Raw genomic sequence first — 7,832 nt, forward strand, 5'->3', positions numbered from 1 at the left:
GAAACTATGTAAATTAAAATAATAACAAAACAGTGAGTGAGCCGATTTGCCAGATATATGTGACATAATAGTTATGACTGCTCTGGTGTAAGAATAGAAAACTAGACAAATGGAATAGTATTCTACCCAGAAAAAAATAACACCCGTATGGCTATTTCACATATGATACATCTGTTATTACTGATCAGAAGAAAAATAACTATCTTTTCAATAAATGATAGAAAATTTGGCTATCTGTATGAAACAAATAAAAAAAATCATCTAAAATAAATTTACATGCTTAAAAAACCTGAATTTGAATGACAAAATTATAACATTTTTAGAAAATAATATACGATATTGTACTCAAAAATTCAAAGAAAGAATTTATTAAATAATACAAAAAAATCCAAACCTAAACAAAATGATAAATTTGAGTATATTGAAATTAATAAAGTATTACCCAAAGTAATCTATGATTCAATGCAATCTCTATCAGAATCCAATAACATTTATCACAGAAAAAGAAAACGATCCTAAAGTTCATATGGGACCACACAAGACCCTGAATAACCAAGGCAACCTCAACCAGGAACAAAGTTGGAGGCATCACAGTTCCTCATCTCAAATTGTATTACAAAGCTATAGTAATCAAATCAGTACAGTACTCAAATATAAATAGACATATAGACCAATGGAACAGAACAGAAAGCCCGGAAACAACCCACACATATATGGTCAACTAATCTTTGACAGAGGCACCAAGAACACAAATGGAGAAAGAATAGTCTCTTCAATTTGACACTGGGAAAACTGGATTTGCACATGCAAAAGGATAAAATTGGATTCTTATTTTATACCATACATAAAAATCAATTCATAATTACAGACTAAAACATAAGATCTAAAACCATGAAACTATGAGAAAACGGAAAAAAACTCTTTCATATTGGTCTTCATACTGATTTTGTGAATACCAAAAATATAAGCAACCAAAGCAAAAATAAACAAGTGAGATTACTTTAAACTAAAGGCTTTGGCCCAGCAAAGGGAACAATAAACAAACTGAAAGACAACCTACTGAATGGGAGAAAATATTTGTAAGCCATGTGTCAGATAAAAGGTTAATATTCAAAATATGTAAGGAACTTATACAACTCAATAGCAAATACAAACAAACAAATGCCCTGATTTAAAAAAAAAATGGTCAAAAGAACTGAATAAACATTTTTCCAAAGAAGACATATTAATGGCTAACAGGTACGTGAAAAGGAACTCAAAATCATTAATCATCAAGGAAATGCAAATTAAAACCACAATGAGATGTAACCTCACACTTTTTAGGGTAGGTATTATCAAAAAGCCAAAATATAACAAATGTTGGTGAGGATATGAAGAAAAGGGAAATTTTGTTCACTGGTAGTGGCAATGTAAATTGGCACAGTCATTATGGAAACCAGTATGGAGTTTCCTCAACAAATTAAAAATGAGGCTACCATATAATTCAGCAATCCCCTTCCAGGTATTTAGCCAAAGGAATTTAAACCATGAGTTCAAGGAGACGTCTACACTCCCATGTTCACTGAAGCATTATTCACAATAGCCAAGATATAAAAACAACCTAAGTGTCTGTTAATGGATAAATGGATAATGAGAATGTGGTATACATATACAATGGGACATTATCAGCCTTAAAAAGATGGAAATCCTGCCATTTGCAAGAAAATAAAGAGAAAGAAAGAAAGAAAAGAAGAGAAAAGAAAACAAAAGAAAAGAAAAAAGAAAAGAAAAGAAAAAAGAAAAAAGAAAAGGAAGCAAGCCTGACTGCAAAAGAATAAGCAACTTCACTCAAGGGACACTAAAGAATTGCACTCCCTCAATAAAACACTGCAAACTCAGAATAACAACACATCATGGAAAAAGGGAAATGATGCTTAAGCAAACTAAATATGTTGCCAAGTCTAAAAAAGTAAATGAATTTGGGAGGGTTAAAAGGGTTACCACAATGTTAGACACTAACATGAAAAATGGAAAAGTCTAAATTAAAATCCACATATTTGCAAAGTGAAACCACAGGATAAGAAGCCTGGACACTGTGGAAGCAGGGAGCGATTATTAAAAAATCACAGGTAAACTTTTGAGGCTTGGTGAAATGCTTGCTATCTTGATTAGGGTGATGGTGTCACAGGAGTATAGTATGTCACCAAATTGTACTATTAAAACACATGCAGTTTATTGTATGCTCAATACAGTTGTAACAAAGTTAAAAACAAAATCCATAAAACTATTGCAGAAGTGCTCCTGTTGTACAATTAGGGATAAAGTGAGTAATCTGGCACTGGGGTGAGCCCATTCTGTGTGGCTGGAGTTGAAGTATTCTGTCCTGTAATAACATCCACGGGCATGAGCCCATCACTGCAGGAGCTGCTATCATTTTGTCTCCCCACTCTGTTCAGTTTTTTTTTTTCTTGGTGGCATAGATTCACAGAAATACTGTTAAAATCTATATCCTCTGGCCCTTCTAGACTTTGAGTGTATGTTTCTTTGTGTGTTTAAATGTGGGGGAACCAGAGAGAGTGCATACGTCTTGTGAGTCTGTTGTCAGAGGAGACATATCAGAAATTTAGAAAGTCCTGGTGTTATCCAAATCTCTTAGAGAAAAACATTTTTTTTTCCTGAAACATATTTTGTCTATTCTCTTCTCAGCTTAAACAAGTGCTCATTTAGATTCTTGGTAGAAGGATTGAAATACAACTATACTTGAATAATAAAACTATACATCAGCACATTCTATGTGGCTTATGGGAAGATGATGTTATTATCAGTGATTATAAAGAAGGCAAGAAAAATAAACTGAAATGAAGTAAATTATTCTGGTTTGTTGGACTGTGAACTGCTTTATGCTTTTCATAAATAGTTGAAGACATATCAGGACAGGTCGAACTGAAAGGTTACAGGCTGCATACTCTGGAAACACACAAATCTATGGAGTGTGTGTGAGTGCGTCAAAGGAGTATGTGTCTGTGTATGCTACTACTTGATTGTATTAGCTCTCTTTTTTTCCAAACAATATACTTATCCTGGCACTTTCTCACACTTTCATATTCCATTAGCTATATGTGCTAATAATTTCAAAATCAAAGCCCATACATAGATATATTGTTGAATTATAAACTCGTTCTAGCCCTGCATTCTAGTCTATTGACTATTTCATGGAACCTCAAATTCAACATCAGATTTATCATCTGCAAAATGGGGGTTATGATTTAAATACATATTGGCTCAAAACCAAAATATACTCTTAATGTGGTTCCTGGTTTCAAAAGCCTGTGAAACTCTGAACTATAATAAGCTGCCAAGAGGATAAAGCCTAGCATCTGTATCATGGTTTAGAATAATCTTCTCATACCACATATCACAATATATAACCTATTTTATATTTCCTTCATTCAATTTTAAGTTTTATGGGGGCAAGAAATACGTCTTTCTAGACCTCCATGGAACTATTACAATATAATTCAAACACAGGCAGCTATTTGGCACTCAGTAATATCCTTGAATGCATAATAAATAAATAAAATAGGTAAAAACAACCATAATGAGATCATTCATAAAAAAAAAGATCATTTGATTTTCAGTCAATAAATGTGTAAGCCCAAATTAATATGAGATTTTATTTTCCTTCTAAATTAGCACTAAAAGAGAGTAGTAATGTTTTAGTAAAGGTATTCCACATTGGTGGAACATAAATAATGAAGGTAAGTAACCATATATCAAGGTTTTACAATATGTGTGCCCTTTGACTTAGTAATTCCATTTTTAGCATTTTTATATAAAAAATTAGACAAGTGTCCAAAAGATATCTACTTCTATCTTACTTATAAATAATAATAATAAAAGAAAAAGAAACAATATATATGACCCAATATAATGCATTGATTAAATACATTATTGCACACAAAAATGATGAAATACTGTTCATCCACTAAAAGTCACTCACAAATAGCATTTGAAGATATGGTAAATGTAAGTAACTAAATAGAAATAAAACAGCACAATAAAAAGTTGCATATATAACAAATATCAAAGGTGGTTATGCCTGAATGATAAATAATGTGTTTTCATTTTCTTACCTACATTTTCTAAAATTTCCAAATTTCCTGCAGTACATATGTATTACTTAATGGTAAGTAATAACTTAAGTAATGTTATGGTAAGTAATAACTTAAATAAGCTATTTAAGCAACACCTTATCTGTGAAGCTTTCCTTATTTGTCTAAAAGGAATCTTAAATGAAAATATAAGTGCTGACATGAAATACCTGTAATTTCTCATTTGAGCTGGAAAAATGTAATAAACCTTCAAAGCACAGATTGTATAACACTAACTTGTGAGCACAATTTAAAAACTTATTCAGAATTACTTTTATAGAAAACATTGTAGCTAATCAACATCAAGCCTTAGTTAATGCCATTGATTCTTAAGGCAAATAAATTAAACAGAGAAATATTGTTAATTATTAACATATCAATACCACACTAAACACCAAAGTTAATTTGTGGAACCCCATTAAATTACCATAGATCGTTCTCAATTTGGATGCAAGTTATATACATATATGTATAAGTCTATCCCTTATCTTATCAGAAAGCTACATATTTTAATTTATCATTTTACATACAACAATTTCCTCCAACTAAAGATAATAGTAATCTTTGAATATCTCAAATTTGTTTTCCACAGTGCAAATCTAATAATCTCCTTTGAAGATGTACCTCTTGTGATGTTGTATTTCTGAAGTGATCTACCATTTTTTAACGAAATCATACTAGTCTCAAAGCACCAAAAGCGAGAAAAATTTCAGCACAATCTTTTATCTTTCCTTTGAGGTATGTGAATAAAATTAGTCAAAAGGATATTAGAATTACTAGTAGGCATATTATTATTTATTATTAATATTTTGTATAAACATAGAATCTTTTCTTCAAGGTGTCCAGGATAGTTTCCTATGTCTGACAGTAATTCTCACATAAACCTTTCTTTTCTTTAATAAAAACCACTATGCTAGTTAAATACAAACAGCACAAGAAAATAAGTAACTTCATTAATTGATCAATTACATGTTAAATGATTGTAGAATTGTCACTATTTTCCTATGATGAGTAAAATGGTTTGCTTGAAAAAAGAACTTCTAGATCCAAATATCTCTTTTATGCAATTGGCATGTGGACAAATGACTATGTCAAGAATTCTTAAGCATGGACCCACAGTAACTGCATAAAAAAAATGTTGTAACTTCTTGCATTTTCCAGAGGAGATGGTCCATAACTTGTACTAGAATCTCAAGCTACTTGTAACCATGAAAATTAAAGACAATGATTTTAATGATATGCCATTTTTAAATAAAATTATTTACATGCCATTTAAAATATTTTTGGTTCTATGTATTTCTTTTATACCATAATATCTTTAATATCCTTTTTCAGGAAGAGACTTTGTTGACATTGCTAGATCTATACATTATCCCTGGATACTTTTAGAAAAACCTGAGGGGTGCCTGGGTGGCTCAGTCGGTTAAGCGTCCGACTTCGGCTCAGGTCATGATCTCGTGGTTCGTGAGTTCAAGCCCCGCGTCAGGTTCTGTGCTGATGGCTCAGAGCCTGGAGCCTGTTTCAGATTCTGTGTCTCCCTCTCTCTCTGACCCTCCCCCATTCATGCTGTCTCTCTCTGTCTCAAAAATAAAGGTTAAAAAAAAAATTAAAAAAAAAAAAAAAAGAAAAACCTGAAGTAGTTGAACAGTATCATTGTTCTCCCAAGCATCCCTTCATACCTTGAATCACCAAGTCAAGGAAACAGTCAGATGTATCTGCACCTGAGGATAAAATATACACAGCTGTTCATGATTTTGTGGCTAGACACACAATAAATTGGAGTGCAGAAACGGTATTTTATATAAAAGTAATCTATAATCCCTTCTGTATGTTGAGACAAAAAATGTCTAGTTTTCTTTCAATTGCCTACTACCTGTCCTTCAAATATATTTCAGTGAAGTCCTTTTCATGTGTTTCATTTTGCCATTTCAAGTTGAAAATGAGAATTTTCCCTGCCATTTGCATCCTACATCCATTTCTTTCATGTGTGGCTGTGAAAAGCAAGTCTCATTTTTGTTTAGTTCTCATTGAACATTGCATTCATTAAATCTACAGAACCATGTTTCAATATGGGCTGATTGTGCACACATTAGGCATGCTCAAAGAGTAATTAGTGTTTCATAATGACAGGCATACATGAGATGCTAAGGTCTTTTTACTGAAGGTATATGGAGAGAAAGTTATACAATATACTAGTGTAAATTTAACTTTTCCACTAAATACAATTTCTTGTTATGAATCCTTAGAAAATAAAGGTGGAAAAAACACATTGTTAAAATAAGATGATTGTTTTCTCTGCACAATTTTACTGGTCTGGCAATAATTAAGCCTCAGTTGGACTTGGTCTCTAAAATGTCTGAAAGAAATGAGAAAATACTTCTTACATTTTTCTCACATTATCTTTTCTAGAATTTTAAGAAACTCTAGACTGTTTCATGATTTCATCAAAACATCTGATCAGTAATACATGCCCCATCTTTGTTGAGGACAAAGTACTTCCACTAAGTTAACCAATTCAAGGTCATGACACCTTGATAATTTGCCTTTTTGTCATTGTTGTGATAGAAAGATAATTGCCAGTAGTGAAAATGAGTACCTATTACAGACTTAGGGTTTCACTTGATGCTGACATAAAGAATTTTGTGGAGGGGCGCCTGGGTGGCTCAGTTGGTTAAGCGTCTGACGTCAGCTCAGGTCACGATCTCACGATTTGTGAGTTTAAGCCCCATGTTGGGGTCTGCACTGACAGTTCGGAGCCTGAGGCCTGTTTTGGATTCTGTGTCTCCCTCTCTCTCTGCCCCCTCCCCCATTCACACTCTGTCTCTGTCTCTGTCTCTCTCTCAAAAAAAAAAAATAAATAAACATAAAAAAAAGACTTTTGGTATTGGCACAAAAACAGACACATAAACCAATGAAATAGAATAGAGAACACAGAATTGGACCCACACATGTATGGCCAGCTAATCTTTGACAAAGCAGGAAAGAACATCCAATGGAAAAAAGACAGTCTCTTTAACAAATGGTGCTGGGAGAACTGGACAACAACATGCAGAAGGATGAAACTAGACCACTTTCTTACACTATTCACAAAAATAAACTCAAAATGGATGAAGGACCTGAATGTGAGGCAGGAAACCATAGAAATCCTAGAGGAGAAAGTAGGCAAAAACCTCTTTGACCTCAGCCGCAGCAATTTCTTACTTGACACATCTCCAAAGCCAAGGGAATTAAAAGCAAAAATGAACTACTGGGACCTCATCAAGATAAAAAGCTTCTGCACTGCAAAGGAAACAATCAACAAAACTAAAAGGCAACTGACAGAATGGGAAAAGATATTTGCAAATGACATATTGGATAAAGGGCTAGTATCCAAAATCTACAAAGAACTCACCAAACTCCACACCAGAAAAATAAATAATCCAGGGAAGAAATGGGCAGAAGACATAAATAGACACTTCTTCAAAGAAGACATCCAGATGGCCAACAGACACATGAAAAGATGCTCAATGTCACTCCTCATCAGGGAAATACAAATCAAAACCACACTGAGATAGATACCACCTCACGCCAGTCAGAGTGGCTAAAATGAACAAATCAGGAGACTTTTGATGCTGGCGAGGATGTGGAGAAACAGGAACCCTCTTGCACTGTTGGTGGGAATGCAAATTGGTGCAGCCACTCTGGAAAACAGTGTGGAGGTTC

This window comes from Neofelis nebulosa, chromosome 8 (genome assembly GCF_028018385.1).
Source record: "Neofelis nebulosa isolate mNeoNeb1 chromosome 8, mNeoNeb1.pri, whole genome shotgun sequence".
In the NCBI taxonomy this organism is placed as follows: domain Eukaryota; kingdom Metazoa; phylum Chordata; class Mammalia; order Carnivora; family Felidae; genus Neofelis; species Neofelis nebulosa.